Genomic DNA, 27,615 nt, shown 5'->3' on the forward strand with positions numbered 1-27,615 from the left:
TGTGGATTTTTGTCCTTTTATTCTTCACAAACCTTTGCAACTATTGTATATATTACACTTTCACTTAGCACAAAAATTTAGAGATTTATATTCCAAGACTATAAATTTCAGTTATATTTTTTGTATTTTGCCATGTAATAAAGTGAAAAACATAAAAGATTATTATTGAGATTATCAGTAATATTATTTATGTATTCCAGTGCTTAGAAATACTACAGCAAGAACATTTACATGTGCTGAAGAAGCTTGATTATAAAGCTTGGCTAAACTTACTGGAAAAGCTGCAATCATAGCGCAGTTACTTCCGAGAAAACATTTTGGGAAAACTCAGCATATTTCATTTTCCTCTCATAATTCCCCCTCATAATATCTGTCTAGCTTTGTCAAGTGCTTTGAAAGAGCATCTGAGAAAACTGGGACTTTTACAGGTGCAAAATATGTCAAGGAATGTAAAAAGAAATGCTCTCCTTTCCCACAGATTTCAATTTCAGTTGTTCACAAGAATTGGCCAGGTCTCTGTGAGGTCTGCTCAAACATAATTTCATTTGTATGTGTCTGCTACCCCCTGCACAGTGTAGGAAATAAAGAAGAAATGAAAGAAAGCCTCAGCATGTTCCTGAAATTAATTTTCATGATAGGAGCAATTGAGTCCATCTACTAAGGTACTTATAATTACATTACATTGCTACTTGGAAGAAAAATGGCTGGCTATATTCTAAGAAAATATTAACCCCATCAGCCCAATCACAAATCACTACATTTAATGTATTCTTCCTTTTATTAACACGCACAAGGTACCCATTAGAGGCACCATCACTGCTGTCCTAAATAATTTCTAATTATCAGATGAGCAAAAACACGATGGAAATGTTATTTCACATCTTTAAATGAAAAGCTCTTTGCTTCCAAAAGACATGTCAGCACTGGATGATTTACTCCATGATTTTGTTTACTGCCTTCAACTTTCATTAGTGTTAAAAGAGCTAAGATTGTTTTCCTGACTGCTGAGATTTCCTAGGAGAGAAGAACCACACAAATACTGAACTCTGTGGGCCAGGGAAGATAAAAGATGAAAGGCAGGGTGCCACCTCCCATGGCTTTGCTGTTTTGGGTTGTTTTGTCACGGTTCTGGCTTTCTAGGGAATAGAGAAGGAAAAGGGCAGGACCTGTGCCATGGTTTCCCATGCCTCCTCCTACTCCTGCCTCGCCATCTCGCTCCTCTCCTGCATCAGGTTTGGTTCAGACTCAAGGATTTTCATTTGTCCCACATTCCTGTCATCCCAAAACAAAATAAGCAGGAATTTTAAACACATAAAATGCCTGAACTCATTCTTTTATTCCTGGTAGGTATCTCATTAAGGTTTTTGTGTTCTTCTAAAGAGTGATTGAAATTAATGCTTGATAGATTTTTTAACAAAATGTATTTCATTACCTAATTTTAACTCTAAGATTTTGACTAAGTTTTCAAAAAATACTAGGAGCGTTTTTCAGGAGTAAAATTTTCTAGCTGAAGAAAACTATTTCCTAAATCATCAGTCACTGCAAGATTTATACATGTTTAATCCCATTCAGACACACATTAATACCCTCTCAAACTAAAACAAAGAAGCAAAGTATGACAACAACATATTATTAACAAGAGGGAATTAAAAGAGTTAATCTGGTATTTTGCTCCTGGAATTTTTGTGCATGATAGCATGACAAGTCCCTGAGCATCCTGATCTCATTGGATCTGCTTTGATTTAGGGTTTGGAGCTGATGACCCCAGAGTTCCCAACTTTCTTTACTCAATGGTCTAGATATCAGCACCCTGCAGAAAAATTCCTGGAGAAGGAGACAATTTAGGAAAAAAGTGCACTTCCTTGGAGGAAACAGATTTTTTTTTTTTTTAATCAGATGATATAAATTATTATTTGTAATATTATTTATTCCCTGGCAGTGCCATTATGCATTAGTGAAGCCTGACTCTCCCACACAGAAAAGGTGGTGCAGACACTGCTCCCTCCAACCTCCAAAATGCTTCAATCTTCCAACTCTTGCACTTCAGCTCTGTGCCTGCTGCTTGCTCTGTACACACATATTGCAGTATGTGATCAGGAAGCCTATGATACCCCTTCAATCATGGGAAGCAAGTGCTGGAATTTCTGGGGATAGCACTAATTTTCTCAGGCACTGGATGAATCATAACCCTTCAATATCTAGAAGAGTTATGATTCTATCTATCCATATCACAGATGTAACATACACCTTCTATTTAGAAGCTCTGTACATGATTCATTACCATGACACAGATAGATAAGAGAATCTATGGCTTTATTATGTAGGAATTGTACTGTGGAATGATATTTTACTAGAGAAAATGCAAACATTATTCTGCTAAACCTTCTCTGTGCCATTCTGCAATGTTGTTATTAACATTCACACACAACAATAAAAACTTATGGGTATTCACAAGCAGTTGTTATATCATTTATAAGACAATGATAAAGCTGAACACTATAATCGTAATTTGTCAAAATAGAAAAAAGGGTACAAATAGAAAGCAAAATCAATTATTTAAACCATGATGAGGTACCAGAAAAAAGAACTGGTTTTCCATTAAAATTATGCAACTGGTGTGCATGACACCCTGAAATCAAAAAGCTAAACACTAAAGCCAAGACCATTGTTCTGCATCTCCTCAGCCTATGTTGGAGTGAATGATTAAAAGCTTCTATTTGATGTGACTCATTACAAACAAAGTATATGAAAAAATACTGTAGTGATTCCCTCTGTCACTGCCCTCATATTGGTGGGTCAGAAAAAGAAGCAAGCAAGATTCCCCAAGGATCTCATTTTGGTTGCAAACTAAAAACAACTTTCACAACCTTCTTTTAGCTTTCAGCCACTTGTCAATACTTTGCAAGAAATGGTAAATGATTTCTAGGCTGAAATCATCCATTGAAGACAGCAAGCAACAAGCTATAAAATTTAGTAACTCTCTTTCACCTCTCTTTCTCCAGGACTGGCCTTGAGCAGGAAAAAAAAAGCATGTTGCTGAGAATCAGCTCTTCTGAAGCCTGTGTGCTACATGCAATTCAAGGGCCAGACCATGCCTCAGTCCAGAAAACACCATAAGGGAATACATTCCCAGGCCTTATCTTCTATTTGAGCAGCTTGGGAGCCAGAAAAATCATCATACTGGCTGTACTCCTTCTGCACACAAACAGAATGGACACCTCCTATGCATGTGTAAACAAAAGAAGGGTCTATAAATCGTGTTTTCTTAATATGATTTTGTAAACTATTTCCACTCAGAATACAAAAGTGAAAAGATACACCTCATTTTTCAAAAATGAAAGGCAGTGATAACTTACTTGTATATAATCTGTTCCTTACATTTTAAAAACATTGGGAACATTATATCTAAATAAATATTTATCACTGTAGCAACCCTTCCTCTTGTTGTTGGTCAGAGTGTAAAACCAAACCATACCTTAGAAATATCTTAACCATAAACAAGCACCTCAGCAGTTCACTACGCATGGAAGCAAGTCAAGCAAAAACTAAACCAAGTGTCTCCCATCTGAACAAAAATCTGGTGCAATTCACTTCAAACATGCTTCTCTCTTGGCTTCTGAAACACCACTTTGCTGCTCTCTTCTCGGTCCCCAGTTGCCTCTTTGCCAAATGTAACACATATTTATAAGAGGTTAAAATAGAAACAAAACACTACCAACAACCAACCAAACAACCCGACGCTGCATAAGGGGGAGGACAAACAGTGGAGCCAGACACAGCAGCTTGCTTTTACTGTCTCATTACTCTTGGGAAAATGCAATAGTGGCTTCTGAATATTAATTGAATAAGGAGCCGTGCGAATTCCAGCTGTTGCCCATGCACTGGGGTCTGGAAGACCGGTGTTTTCTCAGCCCCTGGTTTCATTCCTGGACTCCCAGAAACTCTGCACATATGTAGCCCTGCGAGTTGCACAATTTAATTCTGTCATCCATCTGCGAAACTCCAGCTTCCCAGACTCCAGTGGCATATCAGCATTGTAGAAACTGTAACTGGGATGAGAACCATATTTAGGGAGGCTCTCCCCTACAAGCTGTGGGTACATATGGCAATAAAGGGACCCGGTTGTTACAGAAGAACATATCATGCAACCCCCACTTTTGGGGGGAATGTGTTTAACCAAGCTGAAAGACCTTTGGGCAAGTTTGCTGGACAAGAATTGCCTCCCCTGATTTTCATGGGTTTGCTACTGAGTTACTCACACTCAGGGAGCTCCAACACAAGTCATGACCTTAGATGGCTGTTCTGCAGTGCAGTGATGTCCAACATACAGGATCACCTCAAAAGACAGGGACATCACAGCTGGGGACCACTTACACCCAGACGCAGCTTGCAGGCATCAAACCTGAGGGAGCACGAATCTCTAAGAAGTGCTCACCTCCTGCTTTATGGAAAGAAGGGAAAGAAAAAGACAAAAAGGGTCCTTTTAGGTGTCCCATGGCAAGTCCTTGCATCGCTGACCAGATTGAACTTTAAAGGACAGGTGGAAGTACCAGTAAGTGAAATCAGGAAGGTCTTTAAAAAGATTTTTTTAAATGGCTAGGGTCTTTATCGTGTCACATTTTCTGGGTACTAGTACAATTTAATTTGATTTTAAACTGTACTGTTTGATGAAATGTCCTGTTCTTTAGTTCAGTGAAGTCAAGACACAATAAATGGATTTTTAATGGACGAAAGTTCAATTTCTCTGGCAGGAGAGGCACATGAGGAAAAGAGACACAATGTACAAATGATGCACTCTGTGCTGACTTCCGACCCCAACCATTTCATGACAGGTATAAAAATGAAATACTGGGGGTGAGAGGAGAGGGAAGAAAAAGGAGAGAGCTTTAAATGGCAGCAATGCTAATAGCCAAACAGCATAAAAATTGTTTAGAAACAGAGGTTGATTCTCCGCTATAAAAGCAGCACACCTGAAAAAGAGCTAAGAATGTTATTTTTCTTTTCTTAATCTTTTTTATATGTTAGCTACTATTTCTGTTCAGTGTTTGGCTTTCTACTTCAGAGTGTGTGGCTTAGTAAAGTCAAGTAAGGTGTTTGGAAGGGGAGAAATGTAATGATATTAATCTCTACATTATGTGGTAGAATCCTTAGTAGAATATAAGCAAATAATTCTCTTCCTTGTTTCTATTCAGCAGGAAATTAGTTCACCATTACAAACATGGTTCAAGGCCATGTTTCCTCAGTGCTGTTGGAGAAATGTCAGGAAACAAAAATAGCTCTGATGGTGCTCGTATTTATCAGGACTTGAATGAGCTGCATTAATTAAATAATGAATCTTTAACTGGAAATATGATGCTCTATATCTAAAGCTCTGAAAGACCATTACAAATTATTTGAAAGCTCCAAAAATACTTCAAAAATCAATTAAATGTTATTAAAACTGAATACAAATTAAAGACCAAAGCACCCATTCCTGCCTATTTACCTCAGCTAGTTCAACTCCAACTTTAAAACCTCTGCTCGCTTGCCAGATACAGATTGTGCCTTTTAACATACAATGTCAACAGATTGCAACTGCTTACTCCTGCTCAGTGGCTCTGGGCTAGGAAATGCTATTTTCAGTGTTTTCCCAGAGAGGAGGAAAGCATCAGCATTTAAAGGTATCCCCACAAATATTTATGTTTGAAGCACTGTCACTAGATCTGCCAGGGGAGGCCTTCCTACAACCTCACTTACTCATCATGAGGCAATATTTAATCTTCCAGCTTCAACAGGAGGAGACACTCTACTGTTTCTGTCTTTGAACACCACTTGTCATGGCAATTAATGAATTTCCTTTCACCCATTGCTCCTACCTTCTGCTCTGCCAGATGTCCCCCGACCCCTCTGCTCCTCCTGATTCCAGCGGTTGTGGGGCTTTGGGGTTGGGCTTTTCCATCTCTGCATCTCTGCCATTTTTGTCCCTCAAACAGAGCTAACTTATTTCAGCAGAATAGAATTGGGCACACCTTCCCCTGGAAAAGCTGACCAGAGGGGCTGGCATTGGCCTTTGGTTGGCCATGTGAAAGGCAGTGGTGTCTCTTGCCCTCTCCCATGAGTGCCCATGGCTTTTAAGACACCTTCTTAACCAAACCTCCTGATGAGGGAGAAAATTTGCTGCTCTGGGAGTGATGAGCATGTCAGATCTGGAATGAAACGGGACTTTCTACAGTGAACATCAACAGCACAAACCCATTTATGAGGGGCTCTTCTCATTGCCTTAGGACCCCCTGATTACTCAAGATCACTCAAGATCTTGTGGTCTCACATGCCCCCAAGGAGTACCCTGAGGTTCCTATTTCTTTAAGAACCTGTTTTCTCTACTTGATTAAAACATTTTTGAGCTTTTCAGCAGAATAGTCATATTTAGCCTTAAACCTTCATTTCCCTAACAATTCTTTCAAATACATACTGTGCTCATTTACAGTAAACTCACAAACATGAAGTTCCCTTTTCAGATGCATTCATTTGCATTGTACATTAAATGGTTTATAACAGAGCCACATCATTCAAATGTTAACTGAAAATTATCATTCTTAATTCTCTCACACCTTTATAAATTTTTCAGCTCACCTGTCTTCTAGTATGAAATGCAATCTTGGTACCTTTATTTTATTTATAACCAACAAAGTGCAGAAAAGCTATGCAAAAGCTCTGTTTTTAAATATTTTTATGAGGTTTGGTTCCTTCCCTTAGAGAAATTACTGAAGCTTTTTTCATGTTCACAACTAACTTCTTCACAGAGACAGTAATGTCTTTTCCCCTGCAGTCACAGGCAACAGCAACCTTTAAATTGCTAAGGGAAAGACATTTTGAGGTTTGAGAAACACTGTGCAGAAGGCACAAATCGCTGCCATCCTTAGAATATCTTTGTATATCCTAACCACAGGGAGTTCAATCCTGAATTACTGCAAAAATATTATGTCAGGGGCTCCCTGTGGGCCTCTAGTCCAAAAATAAGTATTGATGTAATCTGCACCTAAGAATTCACAAAACACAGGTGCTAGAGATGTCTGGAGAAGTGGTGATTCTTAGAGATGCTCTGAGTGTTGCAATATCTCTGTTTTCAGGTAGAAAGAGAGGGCTGCACAAAAATAACATAAAATTAATCATTATGCAGCAAGTTCTAAGCCTGTTGTAGACAGTATTGTGCAGACCAGTGTTTTTTTTTATATTAGTAAGAAGTGTGGATAGAGTCAATGAATCCACATTGTCAGCAAATGCTAAAGGAATGGGGAGACAGTGCTCTGGTGAGCTGCTAAACCAGTGAGGGAGGAAAACCCCCATTTCTGCTGCAGTGCAGCACTACTAAGAGTTCTGATGTCTTTTAATTCTAGACAGATGAAACTCATGGACATCAGAGGAGACCACAGTTTTACAGAAGACAGCCAGTCTGCTGTCATCCTTGGCGAGAGGATCAGCTGGGAGAAACATCAAGTAGCTCCTCAAAATCCAAACATTCACACATTTTTTTGTTTAGAACAAGCTTGTAGTGGACTTGCTCCATTATTACTCTCATGTGCCATTTCAGTTAAAAGATGGGTATCCAGCACACTTAATCTAGAAGTGTTCTAAATGTTTCATCACCTTTCAAAATAAAGAGACGAAAGAAAACCTGCATATCATAATTTTGGACTTAAATGAAAACCAGTTCCTTAAGAGCTTTAAACATTCTTTGTAAAGATATGTTTTGCTTTATATCTTAAACTTTCCAACTCTGAGATGAAGGTAGAAATTGCATATCCAGGAAAAAGTAAAAGGGATAATATACACACATTGCACAAATGGATTCAGTCCTTCCCTTTTCTTTTAAGTGGGCAAGTTACTGTTAACATTAAAAAAGCCAGCAATTTGTACAGAAATTCAGCCAATCAGTACATTCCCCACTCCAAGAAAAAAACAAAGGAAATATTGATGAACTTAAAGTGCTTTTTTTCTCCTAGTTAAAGGTTGCACATGTTCAGATCTTTAATGTCTGCATTTCCCAAAAGGACTCATTTTCTTTGGACTGTCAGATTTTGGTTGTATGTTGTGCCATCCAAAACATGCAGAGCACAGCACTGTGGATATTCCACAACTGGGTTGTCCAGGCAATTGGGTGGTGTAGTTCTGGCTTAGATTCTCCCAGTTTTAAATCAGTTTGATTAACCAAGCTACTGATGTGGCTAACTGCTTGAAACATAAGCTCAGATCCCAATGCCACTAGACTTTAAATCAAGAAAGAAACAGGTTAAACTTGCATCCTTGCCATAGACCAGACAGTGATAAAAATTAGTCTCAGGATTTCTGTTCAGATTCATTCTAAACTCTACCAGACACAGCTGTCTATTGAAATACATATACAAGAAAGTAAATTAAATAGAGTGACCTGCTTCCAAGCTGGTGTGCAATGCCTATTCTAATTCACACCTCTATCTAAATTTTGCCGACTTGCCTTACTCCTGACCCTCACACTAAATCCCAGAAAGCAGCTGAGTTGGTGTCCTCCCTGCCCAAACACCACAGCTCAGAACACAAGCTAACACAAGCTTACATCTTCCATGTATGAAAAATATTAAACTTTTAACTCAGGAGATGATCTGTGGAGCTTCTCAGAGACAGTGAGAAGTGCTCTGGGGCTGCTACCAGGAAGATGATGGAACCTTGACAAAACCGTACAAACCAAACCCATTAAATGTGGGATGCCATGAATCCCAGACTCCCCCTCTTCCTTCTGCAATGCAAGGTAGGACAGAGTAGTTTAAAGTCAGCATCTAACACATGGTACACCTGCACACAAAACCCTTTAAACCTTTAAAAAGCCAAGTGTCTACAGGCAAGAGCCACTTGGAATTACAATAGTGAAGACTGTGATTGAGGACATATTCTCCCAGCATAACTTCTGCCAAGAACTTACTGAGATTACAAAGTTGTTGGAAAAAAATTTATGGAGGAATTGCTTTTTGGAGTCATCTTGAATTAATAAATAAATGGTACCTTTCTGAGATAGCTGTTTTAGAGCTGCATACAGCTGGATGAAAACTAGCACTACGGTTCAATTTATTTACCATTAGTTTCTTTCTCGCTCTCTCTCTCTTTAAAGTCTAACACACAATTTCAGAATACTGTGAAAGCCTCCTTAATTTGCTTCTGTATTGTGTAAAGCAGATGTCCTGCCTTTGCAAACTGATTAGTAAGTGGTTTATATTATTCCAGTGATTGTTATCATTATTGCAAAAATGTTGAGCGAGGCTGCTGTCTGCTGCTTTTAAAAACATCTAGAATGACAGACTGCCTCTTTCAGAAGTGATACAGGTGTACAAAACCACACTTTTCTGGAGAAAACAGACAAAATAAAATTCTATTAAGCAGCCCATCATGTTTCAGGTAGAGAGGTATCTTCAGGATCACAATATATAGAGTATAAAACCAGCACAGGCTCTGGACCATGACTCAAGAGCTGGGTCTTACTCCAGGGTCTTGTGCACTACTAGAAATTTGGTCTTTGACAAATCCTTTTCCTGGCAAAAAATCTCAGGTGTATTATCCTAGTAGCACCTAAAACATTTGAGGCAGCCATCTGTAGTGCCTACTCTTCTTCCATCACCTGTGAAAGGACCCCCATGGATGAACATTTAAGGCAGCTACAATTGTCTGTAAAGTCCAGCTGGGGTGGGTCTTGTCAGGAGTTGCACAGGCAGCTTAACATTCAAATTAATTGTTTTTGTTGGAGAGGGTGAAACAAAGTCTGGGTCTCTTATATGTTTGGTCATCAAGCCACTGAAATTGATTGAGCTCTCTGAATACTACTGCACTAGAAATTAATACTAATTATAGCTTTAAAAGTTTAGATATGTTAAATCTGCTTCTACATGTCCTAACAGTCTGAAAAGCAAAAAGAAGGTGGGCATTTAGATGGCTCTGAAGATATACCACTGGCTCATCCGATAGGAACCAAGAAGTTCTTCCTGTTGCATGTCCAAACAGAGTGCAATAGGGGTGGCTATAAATAACTTATATGCTGCAAGAACCACACATTACTACAGCAATCATTGCAAAATACAGCTATGTGGTTTTTGCTTCTTCAGGATGTGACAAAAATTTCTAACTTGCTCACTTTGAGTCCCAAGTTGTGCAAACCTCAAAACAAGGGCATTTCGTTTGTAGTTTTTTGGTTTAACTTCACACAAATAGTTCTTAAAACAGGAGGAACTGACCTCTTTTGTCAGCATTCAAATTTCCTGGCTGCATTGTTAAACAGAGAGAGCCTGTGTCAGCACATATTCACAGGGTAATTTTGGTTGGAAGAGACATCTTGAGGTCACTTGGTCAAGCCACCCTCAGAGCAGGGCCAACTAGATCAGGTTGCTCAGAGCTGAGCAGATATTTCAGTATCTCCAAGGACAGTGCCTCGGCTTCCTGTTAAAGTTTTTGACCACACCATGATGAAAAATTTTTCTTTTATCAGCATTTGTCTTTCCATGCTAACACCTTGTGCTTGTGGCCTCCTGACCTAGTACTCTGTGCACCTTTGTGAAAAGTGTCTTGCCCTGTTGTATTTGTAACCTGTCAATAAATAGTTCAGAACACCTTTAGGACTTCCCTTTCCCCTTCTCTGCCAGGATAAGGCAGCTCTTTGAGCCACTCCTTCTACATCATGTATTCCAGACCCCTAATTGTCTTGGTGTCCTTCTACAAAACTCCCCCCAAGCAGGCCTTGTACCCTGTCTTGTCCTGGGGAGCTCAAACACTATAGATGTGGACTCAGGTATCAAATGGAGAAACAATCTCTTTTTCTGGCACATTGCCTACCCTTTTAGGGCCCCCTAATATTGTTCTTCTGTGCTGCAAGAGTGCAAAACTGACTCCTGTGCCACTTTCTGTCCAGTCAGAGCTGGACAAAAAAGCCCCAGGGCTTTTCTTCCAAGGAAGATGATATTAAGTCCCATGGAAAGTCCCATACATCCACAAAAGTTAGACTGCTTATAAGCACAATACATAATGCCTGTATGATGAGATCAAGGGCAGAAGATAATAGAATCATTGAGGCTGGAAGGGACCTTTAAAGATCACTTTATTTCAATACCCCTGCCATGGACAGGGACACCTTCCACTAGACCAGGCTGCTCAGAGCTCCATCCAGCCTGGCCTTGGACACTTCCAGAGGATGGGCTGTCAACAATTTGTTTGGGCAACAAGATGCCAAATCAAACCAAAGTGTAGCAACTTGTACACAGCTCTAGATAATTAAATATTATAAAATCTGGATAAATTTTTCCACCATATACCTCACACACAAAAGATACAATTCAATTATCTTGTCTTGACCCAGAAATACATGGACTATTATTGCAAAGTCACTTTAGGACAACAACATCAAGACAAATTATTCTTCTTAAGACAAAGCAGAAGACACTCTCTATCCCTTACTCAGAAGTGAATCAAAGGCCCAGATTCTGACACTCTCCATCTCTGCACATTTTCAAAGTACACACACAGAGCCAAACTTGGATTTTAAAATGAGTCACTCATAGCCAGCAGTTCACAGAATTTTCATCTTGAAGCCTTTCAGAAGTATCTTTAAAAAAAGAAAAAGCACTTTATAAAATACTTCAACAGAATTTTTATCTTGGAGCTCCAAGAAAGCATTAGGAGGTAAAATCTCAATTTTTCTACCGCTACAAATGTCCTCCCCATTTTAAAGACATGTAAGCTTTCCAGTTACATACAAACCCAAGAATAACTCTAGCTGCTAAATCAAATTTCTGATACGAAAGAAAATAATCTTCAAAATGTATCAGAAAAAGCGAAATGAATGCAGTCCTGTCTGCAGAGGACTAGAAAAATTCAAGAGCACTGTTGTTTACCTCAGATTACCAATTTTCTTTAGAAAACCAATTTCTCAGTGAGAGTGCAAACTTGTCCATCTACTGAGGTAAATTCAATAAGGGTGAATATATATTTTCAAGCATCCCTTAATCAATTAAAATTTTGGTGGTTTTTGAGGTTTTTTTTTGTACTTTGATGCATGTTACAAAATTATACCCATGAACCATTTTTGGTCTTCCCTTCTGTTTGCAGCTAACCTGAGCTGATTTGCAGGACTGACACCAAAATCTGCCTCTTAATATTTTCCTAATCTTACCTGTTCCAAGATCAGCCTCTCTGCAGATGCACGTACACATGTGCCTATATGTGGTATAAAATACACTCAAACAACCATTTCTACAAAGAGCATACACCTTCTTGGCTGACAAAATTCTGACTTTTTTCATTTAGGACTAGGAGAAAGAAGCTTTTCTCTAGACATTCTTCTACTTGTAAACAACATACCTTTAATAAAAAAAAGCCCTGAAATTTAAAGGCTACTATAACAAATGTCAACATTTTCACTACCCTTTTGTTTCAAAAGCACAAGTAGCCAGCCCAGACATTTCAGTGCAGCCATTAAATCCGAATGCCTTTTGAGGCAGAATTCTATGAATGCACTCTGGCTTATAAAAAATGTATTAGATGATAGCTCTGAAAAAGGCTCTGAGGCGTAACATGGTCTATCATGTTGTGCATGCATGAGTTAGCTTTTACAAGATCAGAACCAGAAGCGAAGATGAATGCTATTCATTGTAAGCCCAAAGCTTTGGAAGTTCAGTATTGCAGTGCTCGGGGGTGAGTACTAGAGCTATTAAAAAAAAAAAGGACATTCTTTAAAGAATCGTCCAGCTTTTAAATGTTTGGCACATGTGCCCACCCTCGGTTCTTGATGGTGTGGAGCTGGGGCTGCAGCAGAACAGGCAGAAGGCCACTGCCTGCTGATCACTTGTCCCTGCTCCCCACAGCCCCACTGAGCTGAATTTGATATGAGAAGGTCAGCAGTGCTCTTGTTAGTAGGTTTTAGAAAGTCAAATATCACTTGACAGAAGAAAAGCAATGACTTCACACTGGGTGTAAAGAGGAACAATTCTGGCAAGGACTCATCCACTTACTGTCAAAGAAAATTACATACAATTTACTATTTTGACATTCTGGAGTGCGTTCGACACATTATTAGGATTTGGAGGTCTTAAAGAGAAGCAATTCAAATGAGCATTAAACTAAATGGATTTTCTTTGATGAAATAATGATAAATAATAATACAGATGACTTTGGTTGTTTGCAAAATAGCTTGTTCATAGTCAGCTGCCCACACTATTTTGAAAATATCCCAAAGCTCAGGACAAACCTTTTTCCAGCTGCTAGATGCTTTAAGGAGCTAACAATGAGTTATTATTCTTATTATTCAAACTATTATATGTATTATGTGACAACATACCTGGATAAAATTGCACAGAATCCTGAGAAATTGTATATTTCAAGAATTATCTTTGCATTTTGCTGCTGACTCCAAGTGACACAGGACCACGGCTGACGAAAGCCTCAACGTGGCAATGTCCCTACAAACGTGCCCTCCTCAAGACGCCTCCTCTGTGTTTTCCCTTGTGAGCCAATCGCTCCTCTTTGCCACCAAGCTGATGTGTCAGCTGTGACTTTCCGAGCAGCTCTGAGTAATGGGATCAGCTAATGTTCAGCACACGGAGAAATTCCATATCATTCTCCTCTCTAAAAATACCGCCGGCTGCCGCTAGAGCTACTCAGCAGTGATGAATAGCTGAAGGGACAAGCAGGTCTCTAAATTTGCTTCATATCTGACAGCCCTTCATCAGATATGGGTAATGGATCCTACTTACTCCAGACTACTGTATACTGCAAGGCACTTTCCCACCGCGAGAATATATACACTCGGTATGGGCTTCCTAATGATCGCGATTTTTTTCTTGCCCATTAAGTCAAGCTGATTACACATTAAAAAGCTGTTAGTAAATTTTGAAACGTTACTAATTCAGGCAAAAAAAGGGCATGTTTGGTCTTCAAATGTACCTCCACGCCTCTATCAGAGAAGGTCTCAATTGACTTCTAGGGATTTGCCTCGAGTGTTGCAAGTGTGCGCATCTTATAAATGCACACAGCTAATTATCTTCAATGACTTTAGCAGATTCACTCACTTAGTACACGGGTATGTCTTTCCTGGGTATACAGCATTACAGAATGTTATTTCCTGAAGGTCATTTGATGGCTTTATGTGATTTTTTTTTGGTGTGTGTTTGTGTGTGTGCATTTTTAATAAGGTCCCATTTCTGAATCAGGAAAAAGAGCATTCAGTGAGACAAAGCATATTTACTGCATATCTAGGGATCTCCAGATTGGCAATTATATCATAATTGTTTTTAAATTCTAAAAAAGGGGGTGGAGTGGGGAGGTAAGAGATAATTAAGTCACATGAACAGGACCCAAATTGCATTTGCTCTCATTTTTGTTGTGAACAATATCAGTTTAATTGAATCATCTGTAATTCTTCTTACTTATTATTTTTTTCAGCCTGCAGGAATGCACACAAGACATTATGAGAGGCTCGCTGGCAAATGTCTTGAGAGCAGAGATTGTAAGCATCCATAGGATTTTCAAGAAATAAGCAGACAAGACATGTCCACGTGTGCGTGTGTGTGTGTGTGTGAGTGCACAAATGTGTCAGGGAGCGGGGAGAGGAGGGATGGCCTCTGGCAAATTAGTGTCTGTCAGCTAGCAAACCTTGATTTCACTATTAATGTCACGGTTCACCACACAAAAGCTTTCAGCGAGTATCAGCTGTGCTACACACACACATATACACACCCATATATATAATTTTTGTATATATATGTACACACTGGCTGCCCTCAGTTAAGCTGGCCTGTCATATTCAATGCATCACTGAAACAATGGAATGGACAGAGTCTCTCCTAATTTGATTAGCAAAACATTTTTCGGTAATAATTGATTTGATTAACATTCGTTTCTGTGTTTTTAATAAAGAGAAAATTTTCATGATTTAAATGGCTTTGGTTAATGGAAGAGACTCTCACTGATCTCAAATCAAATCATGTTGCTTGCAGTCAACACTAGAACTACAGGAAAAGCTAAGGAAATTATTATAGCACCTAACCCATAATCTTTCTATTTCAAGCATATGTGGGGGCTTCCTGAACTGAAATGCCATCCTTAAAAAACTGCATTGCTGAATAAGGGTGGAGCAACTGATGTAATCTACCTGGAGCTGTCCAAAGCATTTGACACTGTCCCACACAACATCCTTGTCTCTAAACTGGATTAGATGGATGGGCCACTCAGTAGATAAGGAATGGGCTGGATGGTTGCACTCAGAGTTGCAGTCAATAACTCGACCCCTTAACAGGGACCAGCCAGGAGAGGTGCTTCTCAGGTGTCAGAATTGTGACAATCATCTTGTTTGGTGACATGGACACTGGATTGAGTGCAGCCTCAGCAACACAGAGGTCTGTGGTAGGACATGCTGGAGGGAAGGGAGAACATCCAGAGGGACCTGGACACGGCCCATGCAAACCTCATGAAGTTCAACAAGGCCAAGTGCAAGGTCCTGCACGTGAGTCAGGGCAGTCCCAATCCCAAGCACAGGCTGGGCAGAGAATGCTCTGGGGAGAAGATGTGGGGGTGATGATGTATAAAAAGCTCAGTGTGACCTGTCAATATGCACTCAAAGCCCTGAAAGCCAAACAGCCCTGGGCTGCACTGTAAGGACAAGGACCTACTGCAGCAAGTCAAGAGGAGGCCACAAAGATGCTTAGAGGGCTGGAGCACCTCTGCTATGAGAAAGGCTGAGAGAGTTTGAGTTCTTCAGACTGAAGAACAAAAGGCTCTGGGGAGACCTTAAGGCACCTTCCAGTACTTAAAGGGAGCCCACTGAAAAGCCAGAGAGAGACTTCTGACAAAGGCTTCTAGTGATAGAACAAGGGGTAATGGTTTTAAACTGAATAAAGTAGGTTTGGTTTGGACATCTGGAAGAAATTCTTTACTGTGAGAGTGGTGAGGTACTGGAATATATTCCCAGACAACCTTTGGGTGCCCCATCCCTGGGGGTGTTCAAGGCCAGGTTGGGGCTTGAATCAGCCTGGTCTAGTGGAAGGGGTCCCTTTATGGTTGAAACTAGAGGATATTTAAGGTTTCTTTTAACCCAAACCATTATATGACACTCTCACAGAGAGCAATGCACAATTCTCCTTTCAGAGACTGAGTAACCTGACCAAGGTAATAACATAGGTCTGAGGCAAAGAACTGAAATTAATCTGGGTCTGCTGAGTCTCTTAATAGTCCTGTAACAACCAAACACTCTGTCCCTGGATCTTTTCATTACAACTCATTTAAAGCACAAGTTTTCGACACTGGGCTGTGGCATTCTTGGTTCCCCAGATAGTAAGCAGCAACACAGTGAAAGCTTAAAAATAAAAAGTGCATTTCGTTCCTTTCCCTTGAAGAGCACTAAAGACTATGGGAGTATTTTTACTTCCCTATCTAAAACACTTTTATGAAAGTCATTAGATAGTTTTGTTTCTTATTTAGTTATAAAATACGAGGCATGATTTTGCTCTCCTTTACACCAAAATGAATTTATAATAATGCAAAGGAGAAGAGGAAATCACTACTAGCTCTTCCAGCCTCACTGCCCAGCTAGGTTAACATTGCTTCTGACAGTCCTAGAAAAGTGTGCAGAGCCAAAGTCCACACCACAAATAGCTCCTGAGACAAAGGCGTTTTGTAAGAGACACCTTTAATGATCTGGCTATTTATAGTTCAAACCGGGACAAATGATGGAATCCTTGGCAGCCGCTTATCCTTACCCTTGCTAAGTGTATGGGGAGAGACAAGGAGAAGGTCTAAGCATATTTTTTCACCTTTAGCCTCTGCTATCAGCTACTGAGCAAGGACTACCTGCTCAGTGAACTGATGGTGAGCAGGATGACATGCAAAGCCTAGGAACCTGCCAGGAGCACTTGTGTACCAACAAGGTGCCTTGGAAAACAAGATTTGGAATAGGTTTTCAGTGGTGTTAAGCACACAGAGCCCAAGCTATATCCAACATGTACAGCTCCCTATCAGCCATCCAGAAGATGCAGTCAAGTATCAGAAGTGTTCAACATAAACAATCCCAACAAAATCAATTGAGTCTGCTGTATGTCAAATGACCTGCAACACTAAGTTGCTCATTTAGGTGTCTAAACACAAACCAACAAATGCCAGGCTCTTTTGAAGTCAAGTCCTTTGAGTGTCATTCCCCAAACCTTAAAGAAATGATTTGACATCTCTTAGTTTCAACAAGGGAGCTCGAGATGCAAGGAGTTAAACTCATGAATGCTTCTGTGCTCTGAACACCTTGAGGGCTGATTTGTACAGATACTCCAGCCTATCAAACCCCAATGTAAAACTGCTGCCAGAAGATATTCCTCAGCTTTCTACAATAGGAACTATCCAGTTGTTTCATTAGACTGGTCACAGGCTAGAAAACCTGAAAGGACATCACTCTACACATTCCTGAACACACCTGTAGGATGGACAAAAGTGTTCTTGCAGAAGAAATACTGGAGTGAGTAGTAGTAGTTAGAGAACAGCTGCAGAACAGGGCATTAAGTCAACTCCACTGCAGTCAGAATGAACAAAGTTTTTTTGCTACACTCTAATACACACATGTTGTATTGTGTTTTGTTATATTATATGATGATTTGGTTTGTTCCTTGTACCCCCGTAAGTTGTAAAGGTTCTGCCCTGGCTCTCTCTCCTTGATCGCCCTGTCTGTTACCTCTCCCCTCCCTGTTACCTCTAGCAACCTTTGTATCAATTCCCTCAGTCCCTCCCTGGTTCCCTGTCTGTCACTCGGTACCCCAGCCCTTTTATCTAGAATTTTCCACCCAGGGCATCGAGTGACTGGATCAGGGGCCAGGACTCCTCCCGTGCCCTTCCCCCGTTGGTTTTCCTACCTGCTTATTACCCTCCCACCACTCCCACCTTTCAGGTGATTTGCTGGAGACCACCCTTGTTCTCTGTATCCGCCCCGCTTTAAAAACCCCGGTCGGAGCCCGGTTGGGGGAGTCTCCAGCTTGTGGGTCCCCTGGGCATTAAACCCGGATTGCACCACCTCTGGAGTCCGTCTCTTTTTTCTCCTCCTGTGGGATAGCAGCCCTTTAACTCTTTCTTAGCCGCGGATCCTCGTCCCTTAAGGCGAAAGCCTTAGGCGCTCCCCTGACCGAGCCCCGGATCGGGAGAGTGCCCCTGTGCTGCTGGCGGTGCTGGCCACAGCTAGCCGGGACGTATCTTAAGGCCACGCCGCTGCACACACATATAATACGACTCGCTTTATTAGTCTTTAGAAATCAGGACCCTTCTAATACGAGGCAGAGTTGCTCGGTCAGCAACATGGACGAGAGCCCAAAAGTCAAACAAGCACGCTTCTATATACTCCAGTAATTTGCCATTTTACTTAGCTTAATGAATTTTACAGTGCCTAGGAGAATAGAAATGATGGGTTATGAACTCAATGACATATCCTCAGATGCCACTTGGAAAGGCAGACATGGGGCACTCTGTGCTTTTCTGTGCTTATGGATGTGCATAAATATATATATACACACACAAATACATATGTATGTATGTCCATATATATTTACATAAGAAGCTGGGTTCTAAATGATGAAATAAAAGGTCATTAGACATGGTTACAGTACAAGCTTGATCCAAGATACTGCATGCAGCCCTCAAATCACTCCCAACCCTGAATAGCATTGCTCTTTTTAGCGCAATATATAATGCAGTTTAAATGGAACTGGTAAGATAATGGTGCTACAGTGAAGAGTAATAGTGGAGAGGATACACAGAATATCAAAATAAAGTGAAATCAGAAAAGAAGTCAGCCTATAACAAGATATGCTAATATTTGCTTCTGCCTTTTTTCTGTAGGCAGATGAAGATGCTGATACAGATCATTAATGCTCTTAAATTGTCATCATGCTAAGGTCAGTAGTAGTGTATGAGGTTGCTCATATCGTAAAATGCTTCTGAAGTGTGCTGTACCTTTTTTCTTTTTTAATGTCTGGTTTCATTCACCCTTGACCACCTTTGTTCTATTCTAAATCATGACAGAGATGGATTGAGGGAAAATGAAACAAAGTCCAAGACACACCTGCTGCATCAGATCCTTGAAAAGTATTGAAGAAAACGTTTGCAGAGGGCCCTTAACTGCAAAAACCAACAAATACACCAAAGCCCCGTATATTCCATTTCTCCTTGTTCCCCTTTTCTGTCTCTGAAAACAGATACTGCTTTCTGAAAAAACCTTTTTAATGGTAATGGGGTTCCAAAAATTCATGGGCTTTGCAGAGCCCCCAAATATCACCCAAGAAGAAAGAGAAAGGAGTCAAGTCCAAAGGTGATCACTGGCTGTGGAGAACCTGGGGGCTGCACTGGGGCTGGAACAGAAGCCCCTGATATGCTCAGGGAAACAAGGAGGCCAATTCCCAGAAAATGAGAGGGGCAGTGTCTAAAACAGGCCACATGTGCGCTCTGAGGCTGCTCCTGTAAACAGGGAGGGATGCCCTGGGCGGAAGGGCACACTCAGGAGAGATCCTTCTAGCCATGGTGGCAAGAGCATGACAGTCACAGCAAGGAACCAGAGGGACAGCAGAAGAGCACAGCTAAGAGCAGGCTGCAGACATGAATGGAAGGACACTCTGGAGAACCCAAAGGGTTTCTTGTCAATTTTCCAGGAACCCAGAAAGTTGGTGCCTGAAATAACTCAGCCGTCTTAACTCATCATGAGAAATGGAAAACAGGTTTTTTGAACATAAAATTCAAATTTTAGGGAAAGCTTCCTCTGAACAGACAACCATCAGATCCTGATTGACTTGGGCCCCCAAAAATTAGCTCAGTACTGAACTCATTATGTGTCATGGGCTGCCATCAGCAGATGTATTTCACAGGTGTCTAGTTTTGCTTACTCACATGTAAGCAATTTAATGATTTAAAAATCAAAGCTGATCGACTGAAACAAAAAGTTTGAAAAAGTCCCATTTTTCAAGCTTATTGCAGAAAAATACTTTGTCATCTAGGAAGCTACTAATGGTATGCATAAATGATTTTCCCATTTCAGGAAAAACGTGAAATCTCATAGTGCTAAGAATTGCTTCTGATGGTCCAGAAGGCATCCCTTCTCACCCCATAATCATTTGTAACTGTAAAAGCCTTAATGAGTAAAGCATCATAATTTCCAATTTTAACCTTCTTATTCTCTTCCCTGAGGTAAGAATGCAAAAATAACATCAGCTGGCTTCACCCAATGCCTAGAATTGCTGCTTCTCTACATAATGCTATATTACATTCATGACAATAATAATTCACCATATTTAAGCTAAAAGGTGGTCACAGCATCCTCATGAACCCTAGGAAAATCCACAGCAAGATAAACCTCTACTACAATCCAGTCTGAGAAGGATCTGTCCAGTAATATTATACATCTGTATCTCAGTGGTTTCTCACTCTGCTAAATTAAAATGTTCATTACCTATGCTTTTAGAACTTTCAGCATCTCTAGAATGGTTCTGTACAGTATAACCTTGGGTTTTAAAGAAGATGAAGGACTGTCATATTTTCAAATACCCCATCAGAGAAACCTCGAGTCATAACCCAAGCCACAAGGAGTCTTTGCATCCAGTTCAGAGACACAACTTCAGCATAAAATGTACAACCAGTGATGGCACTATCTGGTATTCAGCACACAGTTTCAAGGGTGTATAAAACAAAGTCTGAAGCAAAGACAGATAAAAACAATATTGAATTTGTATTTTCAAATTAAATGTTCCTTCTAATTTGATACAGAGAAAAAAGTGACATTGACTGGCTGGCAGTTCCTAGTGGTTTAACCACAGCTTCATTACTAGTATTGGAATGCAGCATTGTTGGATTAAACTATCTCCACTGTTATTTAGTTGTGCTATAGAACTTTGCATGTAAATATACTGTCTGAACTGCTATGTTCTTAAACTACTGTTGTGATGAACTCTCATTCTTAAAACTTGATGTAATTTCCCAGTTTGCTCCTGACACTGCTCCCATGTTCCAACCTCTAAGTTCATTACTCATTCTTGTGATGTTTCTTCTGCTGGCTAGGATTATCCCAGAGAGTTATTTGGGTATAAGAAAGCAAATGAACTTAAATAAGAGGTCAAAGGCTAAGACTGGCATAAGCTGTCTTGGGTAAATGACTTAACTTTACCTAGACGACTGTTTCTCCACAAAAACGCAGACACAGCATAGGCAGAGCCACCTCTCCCCCTCCAGTATAGCTTTGAACACCAGACCCTCTCAGCAGTCAGGGAATCCATTGCTTGGGCTCTGCTTCCTTTCCTTAACTTTCCTTCTCTTGGAGTTCAAGGAATGGCAGGCTACAATAAAAACCAGCCTGGGTCTGCTCCCTATGATAAGCGTAGGGAATACTGCAGGTATGACCAAACATAAGAAAAATGAACTAGAAGTTACAAATCTGTGGGTAATGCTCTGAGAAAGGCAGAAAAATTGTTTGGTTTGGGTTGTGCTTCTCTTAGCTAGAGGAACCCTTCTGTCTCTTTGAAGGCTCCAGCAAGTAACACATGACATGCAAAAGCTTCTGATTGCAGCGGAGGAAGAGCTCGACTCTTGGTCCAGCCAAGGTGGCTCAGCTTTGCTTGAGCTCAGCTTTGCTTGAGCCACCTCATAAGCAAGCACAGAATCCTCTCAGCCCTTCTGACTCAAGCTCAAACTGTTAATTTTAAAAGAGCAGAAGCAAAGAAGTTGTTCACAGATGATTTTCAGCTGGAGCCAGCAGAAAAAGGTAAAGGAAAATAAAATGTCAAAACTTTTGATTCATGTCCCTCAGTAAACGTGTTTTGCAGTAATATCACCATTATTTTCAAAAGCCCTGAATTTAACTCTTCCAGCTCCCCAAACTGACACAAGAAATAATGGTTTTCCTCCTAAAGATTTTTTCTTTAATCACTTTAGTTGTTATTTTCTGCACATGCAGCAATGGAGTTCCCAGCATTGACAGTCAAAGAACAATGTAATTGTTGTTTACAGAATACTGTTTCTCAGTAGAGGAATGGGAAATCTCTGGATTTATAGAAACTGTGTGGATTACAGCATTTTATCTGTCTTCAGACTGATTGGCAAAAGTTTGTAATGTCTTGTAGCACTGTGAAACACCAAATCAAATAAAAGAGGGAGGGTGCTTGAATTAACTCCTTATACCCCTTGCTTTTAGAAATCATTCATAAAACTGAACACAACATTATCTGAACATAAATACAGCCTCAGTATACTTTGTTGGCAGTGACAGCCAAGATCAATATTGGAGACCAAATGCCAACAGTAAAAGGGTATGTCAGTCAGTATTTCACTGACTAACTGCCCTTATCTGAACCTCTCATGCTTCACTGGGTGAAAATACAGCCATTGATCTTAGTGTCACAACTCAAATTCTTCATATATCAACTACTTTTCCTCCCATCCCCCCTTCTCAGCTGAATTTCTAGGCCACTACTTATTTTTATGATCAATATTTCTATCACTCTCACATGAACTACACTTTTATTATATTAACCTTTAAGTACAATTTTTAACATATCTGTTTGGCATAGTGTCACATGTTTTAACTTAACATCTCTTTTACAATTGCCAGAGATACAGATGAAGTTTAGGTTTCTTTAAGAATTTGTGGCAGAACTACTCTGATTAGTAGATAAATCTACCCTGTGCAGTGCCCGAGGAGCTCTCCGTGGCTGTGCAGGTGTGCTTTCAAGGATTCAGCTTCCCTTTCCAGGAATTCACAGCTCAGCTGTCAGAATTTTTCTCCGAAGAGTTTTTCTTAGCAATTGATCTGACTGCTTTACCTTAAAGCATTTAAGTGTTGGAAATTAGCATGACAAAAATCCAGCCATGCAAACAGTCCTGAAGGAGACTGAGTGTTCTGCTAAACAATCCCGAGTACTAGGAGAAGGTTTAATGTATGTAGTGTATATGGATCAGGTCTCTGGCTTGCTTTATGGTCTCTGGATTTCACTTTTCCTGTTTGCAAACTGCAAGTATGAAGTACAGCCTACTTTGGTTAATTACTTTGGATTTAAAAATCAATGAAACCATATTCCAGAACTAGTAAATGTAATTGTCTGATCTACATTAAATGCTCTGTGAGATTACTCATTAATAAAGCAATTGAAGTTAAATGCTTTGAGATCTTTAAATAAAAAAGCATTAGATGGATGATAAAAAATATACAGACATTGTAAAATATATTACTGTCTTAAGGAAGAAGTTTTAAACTGAAAATTTGAGTGAAATTATTAAAAACCACAATAAAACTCCCTCCTCTTCTCTGTTACAGTAACATAACACTTCTCATAGCTCATTCACTCAACTTAGTGAAAATTACAGCAAAGTATTACTCCTGTCTATCTTGGAACTAAAACAGACAAGGTAATTCCTTGATTATTTGATTATCAGAGAGAAAATCCTTGAGCTATGTGGGTTTTACTGCTCCAGAGACCTTTTCAATCTTACTTTAAGAACTACCAGGAACTAAAATCAGTGAGACACACTAAGCAATGCAAAGACTATTTTATTTTTTTTTAATTATTATTATTTAAAGTTTCAGTGTATTATGTTAGGACTACAATTTTAATGCAGAAGTTGATGTCTCCCAAAGGAAATCATTCTACCCCAAAATGTTTCATCAATTATTGCGTTGTTCCATCATTATCCAAATTGTCAAAGCAATTTCATTATAAATCCCACATAAAGTAGCACTAAGGGGTAATGGCAAAATGGCTTCGGTCCCTGTAGGACAATCTCAAGAAAAATAATTTCAGGCAGAGAGGAAACAGTGCTTTGTTCTTGTGCTGTGGGAGGGAAGTTTTTCTTTCTTGGCTACGCCTCCATGACAAAAAATCCCCACAATGGGGAGTGCTCTAGCAAGAAGCAGGGAAAACTGCACACTATACACAAGTTGGCTCATTTAGGGATCCCACAGCAAAGGTTTAATGACAACGGGACTGATTGGAGCTGGATATGTAAAGAGGCTTAATTTCTCAGCTGCAGAGAGCTCTCCAAGGGAAGAATGTAGTGGGAGGATGGGAGGGGAAAAGAGCGTGTGCCCACGGGCCGGCGTGCACAGACGTAGGATGGAGACGTCTGTTTGTACATAAAATACCTCTCAGTTACAGTCAAAATTTTCCTTTATATGTCCAAAATTGTATACTTAGCATTAGCACACAGATTTCAGAAAGTAAGACGTCTGGGCTGCCTTCTCTAATGGAAGATAAAAAGATATAAGGTGAGGATTTCCTTCAGAGCAGGGAGAAGTCATGAAAAGACTTATTTTTTGAAAAATTAAAATATTAATTGCACAGCATCCTTGTACCTAGGTCAGGAGGACAAAACACAATAACCTTTTTTATGGTTAGAAACATCTTTTGGGCGAAGGAGTGGCAGAGAAGGTGCAAAGTCAAAAGGAAATATAAATAAGTAAAAGGGCAAGGAGAACTCTACAGACCATGAAATACCCACTCCTGCACCAGATAAAATAACCCTTCCCTAGACTGCAAACAATTCAGAAGAAACTTAAAACATGAATATACAAAGAAAACAATCCTGTTTTAACTGATGAACACAAAGAGAGGCAATAAAGTGGATGCTGGTTGGGGGAATTTTCATTCTATTTCTGGCTTTTAAAGAAGGAAAATCACTTCTCTGTGCCACTACAGAAGAATATGAAAAATTACTACAGAACTGCACAAGGGAATTTTTGAGGCTTACTTAACATCTAATGAAGGGTTTGACGTTATTGTGTGAACACCATCACAACAGCAACTAATATTAATTAAAGACCAATTTTTATATGGCTGAAATATCACCTTCATCCAACTATATTTACTATAGTTTATTCCAAAGATGTCTAATGCCAAGCTTCCAAGTCACTCAGGCTCACTCCTTTAAATATACTTTTACTAAAATGCACTAATTAAACTTGCCAGATTTTTAGGCCTTTATTCCCAGTTATAAATAAAAATTCCTTTTATTTCAAGGTTCCATGCTGCAGAAAGCCTCAGGGTAACATAAAATTTTAAGTGACTGGATCAATGAATACTAGATTCTTAAATGCATTCTGCAATTCTGAAATTTCTGTGCCTTAACCAATTCAGTCTCTCTGTCCTTTTGCTGTACTCATATCCCACGATGGAGACAGGATTTAAACCTCATATAGGAATTTATATCCACTGTATTCTGGATATAAAATACATCATCAGTGGCCACATCGTGTATCAGGCCATCTCATCAGCAAATATTCAAAGAGTAAAAATTAAATATGTAAATGGAGTAGTGACAAAAATTATTCTGCTTGCCTTTCTTCCCTTTCTAGATAAAAAATACCAAATATGGAGAAAAATTAAAAAATGCTGTATCTGAGCAGAAAACTCTTACATTTGCTTTTCTATCCTATTGTCCATCTTTGGATGCCAGTAGAGGAGACATCAGTATCTTGTTCATACTGTCCCTGAGCCTGCTGTCTCTGCCAGAGGCAGTGCCACTCCAACCCTGAGAATGGCACAAAAGCTCCTGAGGTGTGGCTGGACATTCAAGAGGACTGAAAGAAACTTTTCTGCCTTCCACCTTACAATACAAATATTTCATCTTGGCACACAGATACAGATTAAATTAAAAAAAAAAAAAAAGAAAGAAAGAAAGAAAAGGAAAAAAAAGGAAAAAAAAAAAGAAACAAAAAGACCAAACCCTTTCTTTTCCCCAGTTAAGCACAAGTCCTACGTGCCCCTGTGCACACAGACCAACCTCCCTTTGCTTTCAAGTTACTCTTCCTGTTTACAGAGAGAGAACAAGTTTGAAACCAAACCCCAGAGCCCCAGAGTAGGATGTTAGAACCACACTCAGCATTTTGCAAATCAATTTCAGATCAGCTGGTGTTTTTTTGAGTCATTAGGGTTTTTCCCTTACTGTGCTCAAGGTCTTGGAGCTTGTTATTACTGACTGGCGTTAACAAAAACACATAAAAAAAAGAAAATTTTATCTATATATGTATATATATATATATATTATAGATACATATATATATGTGTGTGTGTGTATATATATTGTAGCTATGGGTCCCATAATGAGGGAGCAGATTCCTTTTTGATGATGAGGTTCATGATGGACCTGGCACCATCCTCTCAGTTGGGCCACTCCAACCCACCATGACTTCTACGTGTCTACGGATGCATTTCCATATCTCTCCAACATATCCACTGCTCTTGAGCAGCTGAAAGCATCAACCTATTGGTGATTTCTCACCATTTACAGCAGCCAAAGAGCACTCTGATGTTTAAATATGGGATCTATTGAGGGAGAGAGAGAAGAATACAATTTGTATCGAACCAACTGGCACTGTCCATCAAGATGCTTCATGTGGTCCCTAAAAGCACAATTTTAAATGAAAAAAGTAATACATGCAGCAATTAGATACCAGCAGGGTGTGACAGGTCACTCACTAACCAAGAACAAATTGCAGTGAACCAGGGAGAGAAAGGAAAGACAGATTACAAAATATCAATAAAAGTAACGTGACTGTCATTGATGGGATTAACTCTCTCAGACCAGAAGCTGAAGCAAAAGGCAAAGTTGATATTGTATTTATTGTCAATTCCCCATCTGTACTTGTCACATGAAATGGTCGTTTTGCCAATCTTTTTTTGCTGGAAAAAATATTTTCAAGAACTAAGAAACAATACTTCAAAGGGGAAAAAATCAATTCTGACAGTGGCAAGACAGGCCTCTGTCACGGGTGATAAGAAAAAGGACATTAAAAAAATGTAGATATTTATATCACATGACACAAAGCACTTTTCTACAGACATGTCCAATTTGAGTTACTTTATTGCACAGTTAAGGTGATGGCATATGTTATCATTTTTCCCCAAGAGCAGAAAGAGATACTTATATTTCAGCATGTGAAATATGCTATCACCAGGCAAGTTGCAAGGAACTGTATTCAATTTCTACAACCACATTTTTGTGAGCCGGTATTTCATGCACCCTAAGCAAAGGGTGAGCATGCTGAATTTGAAGGATTCCACTTCTCTGGTTACATGTTTTCAAATCTGTTTTAAAGAGGCACATAACATTGGCGATAACTTTTGCTACTCTCATGCTTATATCTAAGAATACTGGAATGCTGGAATGTGGAGAATATACTCTATAAATCTATTTCTAAATGCAAAGCATGGAGAGGAAAACAGAAACCCTTTTAATTAGTTCTTAACTTGCTTTTTGAGTAACACATATGCAGGGGTTTCAATTGTATTTTCTCTTATTGTTAGTACTTGTGAACACTTGTGGTTCATTGACTGAGCCTCATTACCCCTGGAGATTGTTTGTTCATCTGTTTGTCAGAATTTAATTACTGGAGCACAACCACTGGTATAAGGATCTTCATGCAAGAGCCTAATATTTTTCTCTTCTCCATCTAATGTAGGTCAATTTTCTCTCTAAAAAATTGCTCTTAATCAGCTTGTCACTGTGCAGAACAGCGCATTTCATATGAGAAGGAGGAGTCTACCAGAGGCACAAATGCTGTTCTGCAGCCATCTCTGAAAATCTGCTTTCCCAGTCTAATGGATTAAGAACTCAGCAACTCCTGACTTT

The 27,615-nt window shown here is 39.6% G+C and overlaps 1 protein-coding gene across 7 annotated transcripts in view; it reads right to left on the reverse strand.

Moving 5' to 3' along the window:
- Positions 1–27,615, reverse strand: part of CELF2 (CUGBP Elav-like family member 2) — a 376,192-nt gene that overhangs the window by 151,043 nt on the left and 197,534 nt on the right. Inside the window, exon 1 of one of the 7 annotated variants that reach the window (XM_041413444.1) lies at positions 13,328–13,382. The exons of the other annotated variants lie outside the window; for them this stretch is intronic. The gene's annotated coding sequence lies outside the window, so the exon portion shown is untranslated. Of the gene's footprint in view, positions 1–13,327; positions 13,383–27,615 lie in introns of those variants that run through there. 7 annotated transcript variants of the gene reach the window in all.

Source organism: Onychostruthus taczanowskii, unplaced genomic scaffold, assembly GCF_017590055.1.
Source record: "Onychostruthus taczanowskii isolate IOZ18803 unplaced genomic scaffold, ASM1759005v1 scaffold41, whole genome shotgun sequence".
Lineage (NCBI taxonomy): Eukaryota > Metazoa > Chordata > Aves > Passeriformes > Passeridae > Onychostruthus > Onychostruthus taczanowskii.